General features: G+C 32.3%; 1 long non-coding RNA gene across 1 annotated transcript in view; it reads left to right on the top strand.

The window, feature by feature from the left end:
- The window catches only part of LOC145249373 (uncharacterized), a 33,052-nt gene extending 19,555 nt beyond the window's left edge, over positions 1-13,497 (top strand). The window contains exon 2 of the long non-coding RNA XR_013863519.1: positions 13,277-13,497. This is a non-coding gene — a long non-coding RNA (uncharacterized LOC145249373). The remainder of the gene's footprint in view (positions 1-13,276) is intronic.
- The last annotated feature ends 4,108 nt before the right edge of the window (positions 13,498-17,605 follow it).

The raw sequence follows: 17,605 nt of genomic DNA, 5'->3' as shown, positions 1-17,605 counted from the left end.
TGTGTGTGTGTGTGTGTGTGTGTGTGTGTGTGTGTGTGTATAGATAGCCTGGAAGGAAAATTTTACGTTCTACGAGATTGCATGAGATCAAGGATTGTTCCATGCTTACAATACATTTTTCTCATCGTTATCAGGGAAATCGCCCATTTTTTGTCTATCAAATCGGTCGAATGCTTAATTATAGAAGAAGCTTCACATTACCCCCACGCAGTGACTTACCCCACAATACATTTTAGTACCCATTGCACTGTAGACAACCTACTGTTGATTTTATCAAATTATTTTATATAATGACTTGAAGTAAAGTTTTAAATGCAAACGCCAAGAGTCATAGTTCAGTTATGTTTTCAACAGAAACATTCATTTCTAGCCGCCATTAGTTTTTCAAATCACCTAGAGGTGATTTTATACGGCGGGCCCATCTGCATGTGCGGTGATAAAATTGCTCAAATTAACTTGTGATGTTAGTCTGTATAAGGTTGTTCTCTTTGGTTTAAATCCGGCTTTTCTTTCTTTAATCGGATTTTTGGATTATCGATTTTCGATACTCATCGGAAAATTTCTAATACCAACCCTGTCAAAGAACACTTCAAAAATCAAACATCTTATTTGTGTGAATAGTCACAGAACCTACCCAACCTTTTCACATGAAATGAAATCACACAATTACACAGACAAACAAATATACATCAATACATGCACAAAGTTCCGTTTAAATATGAGCAGAGATGTTTTTATGTATATATTTGGTCTGGATAAAGATGTGTCGGTCTATTCAAGATTTGATTATAAGGGGTGCCACTGATAAATCTGAATTATAAATGCTTTTATATTAACTATTGCTAATTATCATCTCAAACTCTGTAAATAGCACTTGTATACATACTAGCAAGTTGTTCCAATATTGTTCGACATCGAATGTTGAAAGATACATCTTTCATTTAACATTAAAATTATTTAAGAATGTAAGAAATGAAACTATACCGTTTTTAAAAAGTAGGACAGAAATGGAAGGCTGTGATGTTAGGCTATATAAGGTGTTAACTCGGGTAAAAATCGCCTGTTACATCTTTCATCGGGTCATTTCGATTATCGACACTTATTGAAGACATTCCGATATAAAACCCATCTTAGAACACTCTCAGGCACATAGTAAACTTTTGTGTGAAATGTCATAACTATCGGGCTATTTGTTTCCGAGTCCATAGAGAACGAACTCTCACACACGCAAACCCATACATATATAAAGTTTTCTTTTTCATAGATATATAATAGTAAAAATAGAGGTAACGATAATTTTAAAGCCACCACTTGTATTTAAATTAAAACAGAAATAGAAAGTGCATAAATTACATACGTTCAGAATGGATATCACTTATTACGTATTGAAACAGTTCTAAGTTTTCAGCGAGAAGCGAAATTACTAATTTGATATTGCATTATTTAAAGCGTATAGCGATAGTAGATAAGAAATAATCTTCCATCTCGATCTTAAGTGCATTTAAGTGTAAACTTCATCCGAGTAATCTCACAATAAATGGATCTGATGTTGACTTGATATTGATGATCCTATATTGTGTTTCCTGTTCCCTTACCATTGAGATCGATTTTAAATATAAGAGAAACCTGGACCCAAAGAAATGGTACTCGACGTGACACTTTATTATTTTCAAATATGCTGAAATTTGTAAACGATTTAACAAACAACTAATTAATAAAGTAAATTTGGTCATTGAGTATAACGCAGCATGTCTTCATCATTTGGCCGGCTTTGTTTTGTTATTAGCATAGGTTGCCTGATAATTTAGAGAACAGAATGTCTGCATGAGAAAATACGTGAGGATTGCAAACATCCATCAATAAAAGGTGTGCTTCAGCATGAACAGGATTTGAACCTGGCATAATCAGTCCGTATCAACAGAAACGTGACGGTGACTAAGTTGTTAACTATGACAAGCTGAGCGTGCCAAATTTGAATTCAGATTCTTCTACAAACACAATTCTACCTAGGGCGTTGGCAATATTCATCTACTTACTTCTGTAAGTGTTTTTCTAAAAATAATTCTAACGAGAAAGATATTGGGTTAACGGGTAAGCACGATAGCAAGTAGTCATTCGAAATTAATAGCTGAATGATGTTCATCATCATCATCATCATCATCATCATCATCATCACTAACAACAATGCGCAATCAAAATAATTATATACCAGTATTACAAATCGCATAGTCATTTACGGCATCCACTACGCTAAAAAGGCGCAAAGTGAGATAATAAATTCAAATACGGTGCCCAAGACAATATCTGCATCTCGGTTTAGTTTTCTTTTTCGGTCTCTCCCTCCCTCTCTCTATCTATCTCTTCCCCTCCCACTCTCTCTCTCTCTTTCTCTCCGCGTTTACATAATTCTAATTTGATCTTCCTATTAAAGAGAGAACAATCGATCTTTAATTATCTAAATTATCAAGTGGAATGTCACTGTCATCAAACGTACACGGAGTTGACGTTTTCATACTTTCAACAGAGTAGGAAATGTTATTATATATTGATTTCCTTCTGATAAATAAATAATGGGGCTCATAATTAATACATGAATAAACTATAATTGCTCCTTTCAAGGCGCTTAAAAGGCTTCTGTCTTGTCTTCCAAATTTTTCAGCGGACAAACGTTAGAAGTACATTTTCACTGAATTCCCATTAGTCTGCATTTCTTTCTTTAGAATAGACACAATACTACTAATGCGTATATTTAAGCCAGGATAGCTATCTGCGTTACTACCGAACGTTGGCTGCCCACGCACACAATTACGCAAAAGTTATCGTGCTCTTTGCACACAAATCGCATTTAAGATGTCGTCTCAAACTTTTCCTCTGACTTTCCAATGTTCATTTATTATTTTCTACCCTGTTATTAGCAATAAAATAACCTGGTGAGCCATAATTTATTCTAAACTAACCGTATATACCTGGCATTGCCCGGTCGAAACATATAGCAGGGCGGAGGGATTAGTCAATAGGATTACATCTATACCGAATATCCAACCCTATTGCAAAAAGTGACCACATGTTTGGTTAAAGTAAGCATAAAATACATCAATCCTTGTCTATTAAAATAAAATGCAAATTAACTCTCATAGCTTAATGAAGAAAATAACGTTAATACCTTAAATAAATACAGTTAAATCTTGCTGTAGAGTCAACTATATCAAGCCCTTCATAATTGAAAACAAATTAAATTAAATATAAAGTAAATTTAAAACATCAAATAAGTCAACTTTAAAGTTTTTTTTTTCTTAATAGAACAAACTTATTGCTGCAAAACAAGTACGTAACAAGTATGTTATTCAATAGCTTAAAGAAGAAAATAACGTTAATACCTTAAATAAATACGGTTAAATCTTGCTGTAGAGTCAACTATATCAAGCCCTTCATAATTGAAAATAAATTGAATTAAATATAAAGTAAATTTAAAACATCAAATAAATAAACTTTAAAGTTTTTTTTTTCTAAAAAGAACAAACTTATTGCTGCAAAACAAGTAGGTAACAAGTGTCTTATTCAATATCCGCTTTGCTGTAGTCTTTGTTGTGACGTTCCATGAAAACTCAGATGGCATTTATACCCTGTATAAGGTATCTGGCGTGATATATCATGACTATGGATTACTTTCTTTAAAAAAAAGACTCTTCTTCATTGTAAGTAAATTGTTCTACGTGGATATTGCGATGTTGTACATCCGAAGATTACTAGTAGTTGACCAGTTGCGTAAAAATCCCAGCAGCAATAGGAGTCTTGTATCATGTCTGAAAGTGAGACAATGTTCAACGGGCGAAATCGGCGATGTGCTGCTGTAAAACTCGTGCTCTCTTCCGATACAAAATGCATGGATTGATTGCCACGAATAGCAGGGACGCGCGTATAAAAATGAAAACAAAATTTCCGATCACGGTTATAGTTTGGCGTTTGTTTTCAAGTATGTGCCACATCATGCCACCTCATATCTTCGACGTCGGCTTGAAAGTCAACACTAGAATGTACCTAGATGTGATAAAACTTAGGTGATACCTTGGTGCAATCACCTGGCCGCTGGCAGACCTTGGGTGTAGCAGCAAGGGTCTGCACCGGCCCACAAATCCAAAGAGACCAAAGCTTGTCTTCAGAAGGACCGCTACGACTTTATATTTTTCTTTCACTGGCTCTTCTTCTCTACCGACTTAAATACGTTGGACTACTTTATTTGGTAATATGTAGAGAACAGCAGTAACATGACCTTCAATAACACCAAAGCCAGCGTGATCGTCGCAATCAGCGTATTCGCCGAGCGTGTGCTGGCGCACCTGGAAAATGAATAGGCATGCTTCTAGTTTTCGATCGTATCAAGGCGGTGATTGGGGCTAAAGGCGGCCACATTGAATCAAGTTTATCACTACTACATAATCAAGTTACTTGACTTCATTTTTTCAATAAAAGTTTTAAAATAAATCTGTATATTTTTTTCTTTAGGGCTACAGCTTTATCATTCCAATCTGTATTTACGGAGCCGAAAACAGATGATTCACATAAAATGGCAATCCCATGTTGCAGATACTAACTATAATGGTAAGCAAGGTAATGGAAATGGCTGGTCAGACTGTGCGTATGAATGCTGGTGATTGCCAAGACATTTATTCCATGGCGAAATGTCGGAAGGAAAGAGAAGTGCATCAAAACCGAAACAGACTTTTTAGGACACAATAAAATCTTATCTAAAACAATCTGGAATATATGTGAACGAATAGGAATAAAATTTCTCATGCCAGGTTGAACCTGATTCACGAAAGCATATAATACTCGCGAATAGTCGTATATCGCTTACAAATGTTTGATTCGCAAAGGCGAAGAGACTTAAGCACTGGATTCACAAACCCACCCCCGCTAACTGTGACATATGTGGAAACCTGCGCCGATATATTGCTGGCTTAAAAAGTGATTTGCGTAAATATGCAAAACGTAGCTTGCACCGAAATAATGTGACAGTTGTACAAACTCCTCGGCTGATCCAATTCTCTTTCTAAATCTACCGTCGTTTTGTAGGTGTGACGAGTAACCTACGAACGCATACAAATTGCGGGGAGAGTAAGGGTAAGTGGAGAGGGAACACAATCAAAGATGAGTGCCAGAATATATTTATTATTATTGAATGATAGAGCAAATATTCGATAAAATACAAAATGAGTCGAAAAATCTGTGCAAAGTTCCTATTTCGCCTTAGTTTAATGAAATACATTTTAGAGTAAGATCACGGTTTGAATGATAATCACCAATACACACGAAAAGAATATGGTAATACAGGACAGATTCTATAGAGAAAAAGAAAAAAAAAGAGAAACCAAAAAGAATATATTAAAAGAAATGGTAGGGAAAAATGTCATTTCGTACTAGAGATAAAAAAACGTACTCAACCGCAGAGACGTGAAAAGCTATAATCGAATATACAAAAACTATTTTACTGGTTTTGCGTACCTCTGGTTCAAAGACGTAAGAAAGTTTTGACTTAATTGTACTTATTGATTTCAGTTTTTGTTTTACTACCATGATAAAAGAGCAGTTCTATTTGTGATACTAAACCTCAATGTCCTTTATCAGGGAGGAAAACTTATTCTACAGGAAGGCCAGTATTAGGTGCGTCTAAATCAAAAGCGTTAAAGAATATTAACACTGGATATACTTTTGCAAATAATTTTACGATAAGCACAGAGATTTTATTATTCGTTTACCATACGTTAAAAATTTAATTATAGTAATCCTTGCAATTGCTGATTCAATATTTCAGCGGATTCTACCTTTTACACGTAAAATGCGTATGAATAAGTGTTTTTAAGAAAACAAATGATTTCTTGTTAAAAAAAGATATCTTATTCTTCTTTATGCCCGATGGAATTATAAAATATTTCAGATTTCCTACATGAATTATAAACATATTCACATAAACAATTTTAAATACAGATTTTATTGTAAAATAGTTATTGTCTCTGTCTTATTTGCGGTTATTTTTTAAAAGTTTACATGGCTTTTTACGATACGTACTTAAATTTGTACTACATTTAATGTGTATTCGACATCAGACTCATTAATTTATCTTACTCTAGCTTTCTCTCTCTATATGTCTATCTAGATTATTATATTTCTATTAGCTTTCACATTCTCTCAATATATATATATATATATATATATATATATATATATATATATATATATATATATATATATATAAAGCCAGTAGTAGGGGTATACAATTTTGAATAGGTTCGCGTCTAATAATAACGCAATTCTTTATTATGAGAATAACCTAACCCTTGCCGTTTCAGTTACATTTGGTTAAACCCTACAAACATACATACATATATGATGATCGCAACGTCTTGTCAGACGAGTGCCACTCCCTCAGGCACTTAAAGTCCATGAGCCCAAATGCCTGAGGGAGTATCTATACAAAGATGATGTTACAGAGTCTTAGCTTTGTACGACAGCTAAGTCTCTCTCTCGGTTCAAAATGTTGAGATCCAGCAACAAGCAAGAGCAAGATAGCCAGCAACAAATTAAACTGCAGACCAGCTTAATGTGGGTACTGGTCTTCCGCTTTATCGTTTTTTAAATCAGAGATTTGCTTCTCCTAGAAAGGTTGCCTTCACCACGGCTTACGGGAGCCATCTCCACCCCAATACACATATACACACACAAATATACACGGTGCTAGTTGGCCGTTGACCCAGAAAAAGAGTTCATTCGCCCTTTGGAAGGTCTTGTTTTTAATCCTTCAGGGAGACTAGCCGCCCTCCTCACCAAACAAGTCTGGTGGGGGAACCAGTTTAGTCGCCGGTGACCCGACCATGAGGCAGGTAGTACTGGGTTACATGGTACTAGTAGCATATGACATGACCTGACATATACATATATACATACATGCATACACACATACATATGTTATTTTATTACCGTTTTATCTGTTTAGTTACACATGTTTCTGCTACTGAAACGCATCAAGCGTTTATATGTGCACATATGTATCTCTCTCCCTCTCTTTCTTTCTTTCTCTCTCTCTCTCTTTCTACAGGTGTTACATTCTGTAAAATTCTGAAAACCTTTAAGTGTCGTATGTAATATTATTTTTCTTTTTTTTTCACAAAAAAAGAAAAATCATCAGTGCAGGTAGGTAGTTTGCTCCGAGGGATTTTTTTTCTTTTAACACATGTGGTCCCACCAAGCAAGACGAATTTGCTATTCCCTTCTAATCTAAGGGATTATCTTCACCATAACACCAAAAATGAAGAAAAAAAAAGAAAAAAAAACTCTCGCACTGGACTATTTACGTTCTCTGATAAGGCTATCTTTAAGCGATATATCGACCAATAAAAATAAATAAAAATTATGTTATAATTTTTATTTATGAAGATTTTTAAAAATGTTTCATATAAATTTTATTTATAGAATAAGTTTCTTTAAAAAGTGTGTGACCATCTTTTCATTTAAACTTCCGCTCGACAAACGGAGCGTAACAGAAGTGGTTCTACCAAGTAAGACGAACATTGCTATTTTTTCTACTGCAAGGGGTTACTTCTACTATAAAAACAGAAGAAACAAAATAAAAAAATTAAAAATCGCTCGGATCGGATTACCTACCATTCCTGATGAATCTTTTTTTTTTACCGAAATATCGGCAAAAAATAAATGAATAATATTTCATCATTATATTCGACACTTAAGGTTTTTTTTTCAAAATGTTTCATTTTAATTTTATTTAAAAAATAAGTATGCGCTTGCATACTTGCCAGATTTTTGCAGTCCGTTTCAGATTATTTTTCTATTCCATTAATTCCGTTTTTGGCACACATTTTGTAGTTTGCTCATTTACATCTTCGTCCTCACAGACAAATTTCTTTCAAATTGAATTTACTGTTGGATTTCTCTTGCTAAAAGCTTACCGTAGGTGAACACAATGCCTCATCTGGCTCAACTCTCCTGTTAAAAGATGATTATTCCAGCATCTTTGTTTCATAGTAATATTTCATCTCAGGTGCTACAGATACATAGTAAAATGGGACCATCATTCTGTTTGCTGTATTTTATTTAAGATCTCTTTTGTCCAATAACCTTATGGGATGCAATACTTTACTGAAAAAATCCGGCTGGGAATCATTATGTTTTAAAGCCCGGTTGGAGTTCTTTTATCTGATAGATATCTTAAAAAAACACATCTTTCCAGCAATAAAAATATTAATTAAATTTACAATAAGATTAATAACATTTGTAAAACTAATAAAATAAAGAACGTTGTGGCAAACCCATTATACACGGATACAAATAGACATTTACTTTATTTTATAAGAAAGTTTCATCAAATCCGTCACTATCTTACGAAAATAGCAAGATTGCGTCCTATGAGCTCTTGGTATTTCAGCTTCCCAGTATTAGTTATAATTTTATTGTCCGTGTAAGAAACTTTAAATGATTATTATAAGGTTTTTATATTTTAATATATCGCTTTGAAAATAATTGTGTATATTTTGAACAGATAGATTATATCTTGAGTGTACGCTTACTGCAAGCACACAATTACACTGTATTTCCTCTTTATTTAGGAAGAAAATACTATACCATATTATCGTTAGCACATTAAATACTTAAATATAAAAGTAGATGTACATCCTTATGTATATATATATGCATATATATATGTATATATATACACGCATATATATATATATGTGTGTGTGTGTGTATACACATATATATATATGTATAGATTTATATATATATATATATAATTGTGGAAATAATCCTATATATATATATCTATATATATATATGTGCATTTTCTTATATAATTATATGCGTATGTGTGTAAGTGCATCTATATATATATATATATATATATATATATATCTGTAGGAATATGTTTTCTTATAATATATACTAATCTTTATTTAAGAAACTCAATGGAATTACAGCCAATATAGAGAATAAATAACAAAAAGTTATAATAAAAAAATCATTTTTACCATCCTATAATGTATTCCTTTAATTCAGTTGACTTATAAAATTCTTGACAGTATCTGTTTCGTAGCGCAAAATCAATCGCTTAATTATTATATCAATCAGTGAATATATATTATTATTAGTGAATATACTATTATTAGAATTACTTTACATTTATTATTATTATTATTATTATTATGCCATCGTTATCATCATATCTTTCCGACAGCCTTATTAAGCTATGATTCTGCAACAATTAAAACTTACTAATCCTCACTCCTATAATTTGTTTAATAGTGGCATCGAATTAAACGCTTTATAGAAAGATCTGTCTTGTTCTGTCTAATCAATTTCCGGTCAGAGTAATACGAACTTCCACGGACTGTATATATATATATATATATATATATATATATATATATATATATATATATATATATGCGTATGTGTGTATGTGTATTATATATATATATATATATATGTATATATATGTATATCAATACATCATTCATTGTTCAAGTGAAATGAATAATGGAGTCGTCAACTTTAAAAACAATGAGATATTTTCTAAGTAAGAATGATAACATCTTTCCATTATCTTAATTTCATTTACTGAGCTAGTTATTGCCTGTATTTTTGAGATTAGGTGTTTTCATTTATTGAGATTGTTGGACTGACTTCCTCATCTTCGTCAGCTGTTTTGTATCGAACTGGGGAACCGTTTGTTAGGACTCTCGAACCCAACCCTTTATTATTATTACGCGGGTACCCTGTTCGGACTCCAGCTAGGCTCTGGGACATAGTTGCTGATTATCTGTTTTGAATGTTACTTTTTACTGCCTTCGTTCAGGATTGAACTCAGCACCTTTGGGTAACAGTAAACTTTGATACAACGTCTAGGACTACTCGGCCATATGTCACTAGGACAATTCTTAGTTGATTTTTGTTAATGTTAAACCTATGTAGTTATTCAAGGTTTTCTTTCTCTTTTAGAGGTGTCCGAATTCTATTCAGCTCTACGCTTGGTTTGCTCAGTAGGTTGTTATGCCCGAGCATGTGAGCTGTTTCTTTAAGTTTTCTCACTTTCCAGTGGGTCTCTCTTTTTATTAATTTTACTTTTAAACAAGTCGCCCCCTTAAAGTAAGGGTGGAAGAACACCGAAAAGCGGTATAAAGGGGAGACGGGAAAATCGGGTATAGCCAACCATGTCTAGATGGAGAGGGGGGACCATCGCCCCCTATGGGATGAAGTAAAAATAATAAACAATATATTATCATGACCGAAGATTTTTCTCAAAATGTAAGGTTAAAGAATTTTCAGATTGGTATTCTAAGAGTACATATACCAACACCACTGTTTTCGAAATGATCCACACTCTACTGAATTGATTGTCGACGGCGTATTAGCAATTGCCCTGATTGCTGTCTAGATAATCGACGTTTAGTTATTATTAAGGACATTCTTCATCTCATCTATATATATAAAAGCGAAAATGTGTGTGTGTATGTATGTATTTATGTATGTTCGCTGTTGGTGTATGTCTGCAAAAGGTTTATTTCCGAAGCCTGCTCGGTCGGCTCGCTCCTTCTTAAAACTTGTTATATAATGTCTCAATGATAATGCCTCTCTCTCTCTCTCTCTCTCTCTCTCTCTCCCTCCCTATATATATATATATATTATATATATATATATATATATATATATATATATATATGAGAGAGAGAGAGAGAGAGGGAGTATAATAATTATAAAACACCTACATACACTACTGTTTCATCCTTTTCGGGATTTATCAGTGCAAGGTGTCACGTAGAGCACCTGTCGATAAGTTAGAACCCGGTAACAGAAGCCATCTCTTTGTTGTTGTAATTAAAACATTTATTTTAAATGATTTTTTCTAAACATCTGTCAGAGTGATTTGATCATTAGATGATGATCTGCACATATAAACCAATTGACCGAGTTAATTCAACGATAAGAATCGAGTCTCTTAAAGTAGCTAACATAATTTGCAACAATATTAATTATTAAATACCTACATACACTTGTGTTTCATCCTTTTGGGGAATCATCAGTGCAGGTTGTCACGAAAAACACCATCGATAGATTAAAACCCAGCAACATAAGTAGGCTTCATAAGTAGGGACCTAATCTATTCGGCTCTCGTTAACCGCGAAAAATACTGTTGAAATTTAAACATTTATTTTTAAATATTTTTAACGTCGGTCCCTACGTATATTAGTATATATATAATTAAATATATATATATATATATATATATATATATATATATATATATGAATATATATATTACTACATATACGTATATACATTTATACATATTAGTATATGTATATATTAGTATATATATATTTATTAGTATATATATATATATATATATATATTAGTATATGAACAAATGATTAATAAAACATGTTAAAAGACATCTTGAAAAAGAGTTAAAAACATATTTAATTTTAAAAAGGAAGCACAAGATAAGTGGATAGTCCTTAATCCGCGGAGTTTCGAAGAAATACTCTCCTTCTCATCAGAGGGCAGGAATTAGCAACATGCGGGATCGGATTTTGCATATAAATGTATTTAATGAAACTAAAAGTAAGTCACAGATCTTACTTGGTTAAAAAAGGGGTGAGGTCAGGGGAATAGGAGGTAAAAGAAAAATGATAAAAAGATTTCACATGAATGGATATTCCGGTTGAAGGGTAAAATTCCAAGAATGGTAATATCCAAACACGGTCGAATTAACCTTATTATTTCACAATTATCATTTAACATGGGAAGAGTGTGATTTAAAATAACTTAAACGTCATACAGAAATTAACGATATAAAAAAGCAGATATATCAAAATTTGAATTTAACTATAATAAGTATTATGTTATCTTTTCAGTGCACATTTACCTATAAATATGGCTAACCACTTATAATTCAGTAACTGTAAGTTTTTGTTTCAAAAGTAATCAATTATAATTAACAGAACGACTCATAGAAATCTGTCTATACTCTTTTTTACTTTCATATACTTTCATAGAAATGTTTCTATTATGTCACGCTCATACATGAATTTCATAGCTAATATAACATACTGACCCAACGGGTCATGGGTATTCTAATATATATATATATATATATATATATATATATATATATATATATATATAATTTCCTATAATGATGCAGCGAGTTCTTTAGCTATAAATTACTTAGATGCAAATGATCTGATGAATCGTTACATCGCCACATATGGTCTGGCTGGATGTTTCATATTTCTTATTTTAAAGACACGTAAAATTTAATAGTGTGATCCTGATAACCGCAAAAATCGATATACACGTCTGTTTGTGAGTGTGTCGAACATATATCTAAAGCAATAGAAACACTTACTATCTGTTCAGATTATTTATTGGCAAAGACAAATATTTCGAAAACATTAGTAAAAGTAAAGAAAACACGAGATTTTATATGCATTTTAGTCAAGCATTATCGGTTCTATTTAATGTTTATACCTAATGCTGACACAAAAATATGAATAGCCGGGGTTCGCAAAATATATCAAATACGAATTGTGTAAGATAAATGAAAAATAGACGAAAAACTAAGAATATGTGTAGCTAATAAATTGTGCACAGTAATGAAAAAAAAAGTGATTGCTATTTTTTTTTTTTTTTTACACAGTGATCACCACTTATCAAGGCCCAGAAGCCACTCAGGGATAAGGGTTATTGCAAGTACATCACGTTAGTGAGGAGATTTTATGAAGTGTTTAATTAGGGGGCGCGGTTCATAAGGAATTTGTTAACATTAGACTTAAAGACATCCAAGTTGTAGTCCGGAGGGAAGCAGGCAGACGGAACAGAGTTCCACAGGCGTGCAGTTCTAAGAAAGAAGCTTTGCTCATGAAATCCGCGTTTTGATTTAGGCACAGATATAGAGTGGGGGAAATTTTTCACAGTGGATTCAGCTAGACGGGTGATTTTCGTGAAAGTTTGGCGATGGGGGACCAGGGATTGGAGTTCAGACGAGCACCTGTATTATCACGCATAAAAAATGAGAGTTGTTTTCCTTACATCATTAGAAAGGATAATAGTCTTCACATATTGAAAAATACGGGTTGCGTTTGTTGTGTGAAATACTAATTACAAACAAATAATCGGAATACGTTTCCACTATTTCACTGAAAAACCACTATCTGCCAGCATTTATAATTTTCACTTGATTTTATTTATACATCATATATTTCAGGTCGTTCACGAATGAGCGCCGAGGAATAAAGTATAATAGCGAGGAACGACATCCCTTCATGTTAGGTGTGTTGATTCCTCTATACAGTTGGGGATCATCAAACGGAGCCGGTTTTCAGTGTGGATGCCATCAACATGGTCGAAACGGTGAAGCTCAGGTACAACCTTGTAGAGATCAACCCTGTAGTGTGGATTTGAAATAAAGAGTCAATGAGAGCAGTCGTTGTATTTTCATGTTTTTCTTTATAGATTGCTAACCATATATGCCCTTGACTAGCCTTTTTTAATTGAAAAATTTGGTATAGGATGAAAGAAATAGGTACTGATAAAGCCACATAGCACTTCGAAAGCATGGAGAGAGTTCCCCAATAGTGTAAATATTGTTAGTAGTATTCTTGAAGTCGAAGCACGAATTGGTTTCTTATGCACATTAAATAACTATGATATGGATATATATATATATATATATATATATATATATATGTGTGTGTGTGTGTGTGCGTGTGTGTGTGTGTGTGTATTTATATATAATAGAGGGAATTAGACCTGGACTCTAACGAGCAGAGTTTATTTTAATGTATCAGTAGATGTATTACTACAATTAAAAGAAAACAATGCTTATTGTACTGTATACATATAATAAGCTCAATAATTATAGATATCCTAGAGTAATTTGTGATTCATCATTTTGAATTAACAATAATGTTTAAAAGGAAAAACAAACACTATACCTTACCAGTATTTTCTGAACAGAAGTGATCACAGCACATGACAGCCAGGCAGAATAATAGAAAGGACAGACAGACAGAATAATAGAAAACTATATATATATAAGATATCTTTTACTATTCTGTCCGTCTGTGGGTGTCCGTGTTCACTTTTTCGCAACAAAATACAGGTTGGATATTGTAATTTTGTATTGACCTTTGTTATCGTAAATTGCAGCTAATTAAATATTATGATATCCGAATAATTAAGAAAAAGCGATACATATGAATTAATAACAATAAGTAAAAAAACTCTAAAACGGTAAAAAGGATGAATTGAAGGTCAAGAGAAGCTGTACTTGATCAAGACGCTATATTGTCTGCGATAAATTGGTCAGTGTATAACAAACAATCTGATTCACTGACTAGAAAACTCAGTACTAAAGGAATATATACAAACACACATTAACATCGAATTCTCACGAAGATGAAACCCAGAAAATTCATTTGGGAATGCACACCATAACTCATCAACAAGTTACTGACAAACCCAAAGCACGTCTTTTTAATCAGATTTTTAAAAAAATATATACAGTTGTTTATTTTTTTAGCCCTTCCTGTGAGTACATCTGTGAAGAGTTTATAAAAAGTGTTAATACGAGAAAATGAAAACTAATTAAATACTGTGTTACTTATCTAGCATGCCTATCTATCTTGAGATATTATAAACAAGCTAACTTAAATGCTTTGTGTTTGCAAGTAAATTACCACCTTTTTATACATTTTTTTCGTACGTACGTAATCACTATTAACACACATTTATGTTTGTAGATACGGCATAATCTTATATATATATATATGTGTGTATATATATATATATATATATATATATATATATATATATATACAAATTACAATTAGATTTACCAAAATGATCCAAGATGGTAAAACTAAAGTATATTATAAATATTAAAGAATTAATATTTATAGAGTAATCTCAACCATGTGTAAAAGCACGATAAAACCAAAGAGCTTATAATAAGAGCAACATGCTCTTTATATATATATATATATATATATATATATATATATATATATATATATATATATATTTGCTATCCATCCTTCACGCACACTTACCGTACATAAAACGTATAATAAGAGCAAAATGCTCTTATATATACATATATATATATATGTATATATATATATATATATGTATATGCTATTCATCTTTCACACACACATAAAACTTTCACACATATTTATATGTTGGCACATACGTTATCAGATTTCACACGTGTGCATTCGTAAGTACGCTAGCCATTTTTTACATATTTTTTGGGCCTACGTTTTCACCTATGCACATAAATTTCTGATTGTAAAGGTGTTATACCCTTTATGTTTGTACGTACGTTATTATCTGTCACACACATATTATATTCGTGTGTACGTTATATCGAATTATACACATTTTTTGGGCGTACGTTATAACCTATCACATACATTTCTGTCCGCATAAAGTTTTTTTTTTTAATCAATTATCATGTTCCTATGTAGGTTATATTATTTTTTCACACATCTTTATGCTTGCGCTTATTTTCACATACTTTGGATTTTTGTACGTATGCTATCAAATTTCACAAATGTTCGTACGTACGTAATCACCTTTGACAAACATTTATATTAGTCCTACGTTATCGGGTTTCATTCACCTATTATGTCTGTATGTAAATTATGACCTTTCGCGTGCATATTTTCGTCGTACGTTATCACCTTTCAAGCACGTTGATGTGTGAACGTACGTTATCACCTTTTCACATAGTCTTCTGATCGTATAACTTATCACATATTTTTGTTTATCCATACCTTATCACACATACCTATATTCGCACTACGTTTTCACATTGAACACCTTTATGTTCGTATAAACCTTATCAACATAAACATATGTTTATGTATATTATCACTCATCACACACATGTATGTTTGGACGTACGTCATCACTAGTGCTGGGACGATTACTCGGAAAATTGTACCGATTTTCCGATGCCAAAACGATTCTTTTAATTGTCTATTTTATTTGATTTTGTTTAAAGCTAAATCTTTCATTGCTGGTAACAATGATAAAATAATAATGTTTTATTGATTTAAAATTAAGAGTGAAGCTAAAATCGATAGATTATTCTCCGCAAGTATATTTCTAGTTTAAGAAAATATTTGCATCTTTAGTATGTGCGTTTTGACGGTAATGAGAGAAAAAAAACAAATCTCTATAGTTAAATATTTGAATATTTATAAAGAATCGGAATTAGAATCGGTAATTGTATTAGAATCGAGAAAAATATTGGAATCGTCCCATCACTAGTTATCACTTATCACTCACATTTATGTTCGTACGTACGTTATCACCCTTCACACATATGCTGGGACGTGCGTTATCACGTTTCATATACATTTCCTCTAGTATATATTTCACACACGCTTGTGATCGTATAAACGTTATCACATTTCAAATACATTTTTGTTTGTTCGTATGTTGCTACCTTTCATTTGCATTTATGTTTAGGCATAAATTATCTCTTTCAACGATTTATGTTGTACCTAACGCGAAAACCGAACGAAGCGCCCACTATTTTGGAAAACAAGCCGAACATTCGGGATCCCCTTCCACGCGTGAATAAATCTGTTCCGGAAAAAAATTTTCCTTTAACCATGACTAATGTTTGTGCAAAATTTAAAAAAAAATAAATCCAGGCATGGTTATTGAGAAAATGCGAACAAACGAACGGACGAACGATTTGAGGGGGGGGGGGGTTACTCTTATAATGGTTCCTATATTATCCCGGAAAATACGTTATGGCAAAAACTTACTTTTAACTAATTACTAATGTTTGTGCAAAATCAAAAAAAACAACAAAAAAAACTGTTAATATCGTTAGTTACTGCATGATGAATTCAATTACGTATCTGTGCTTCTATTGTACGTTATGTTAAGAGTTGTTTTCCTAGAGTCTTACACAGGCAATATCTGCAAGAGAAAAATGAAACTTTCACGTTATGAATGCCTTAGTTCACTCATCACAATACTATTTGCAATTCCCTCTTATCTATCTTGTCGGAAAAAAATATGAACGCATTACTTTTGGGACTATCCTCGTGCGAAATTACCTACTTTGAAATATTGACAATGTAGATAACATTTTTAGATTAATATACGAAATACTACATAGCATAATTTGCATACACTTTTATAAACAGGTCACACACCTCTCTACACATAACACAAAGTCGTTAAATTATCGACTATGATTTACTACAAACGTAAGATCTTAATTTGAGATATTGGCAGTTTACCTTCTATTAAATGTCACGCGTATAAACGAGCATTTAAAACTTCAAACTACCTGATATGTTCTGTATGCAAATAACGTTAGACTAATTAAGATTACAAGCGGTTGCTTGTTGACCTGTTTTCAGAAAAAAAGACCATTAATCGAAACTTAAAAATTGAATATACATAAAAAACAATGTAATCTACTTAGTTTTATGTCAATTTCAACTAAAACTATTAATTGTGATGTCGTTATATGTAATATATGCATTATTACAAAAGATAAATT

This window comes from Euprymna scolopes, chromosome 28, assembly GCF_053919585.1.
Source record: "Euprymna scolopes isolate OS-2025 chromosome 28, ASM5391958v1, whole genome shotgun sequence".
NCBI lineage: Eukaryota > Metazoa > Mollusca > Cephalopoda > Sepiida > Sepiolidae > Euprymna > Euprymna scolopes.
This window is presented reverse-complemented; position numbering and strand designations above follow the sequence as displayed.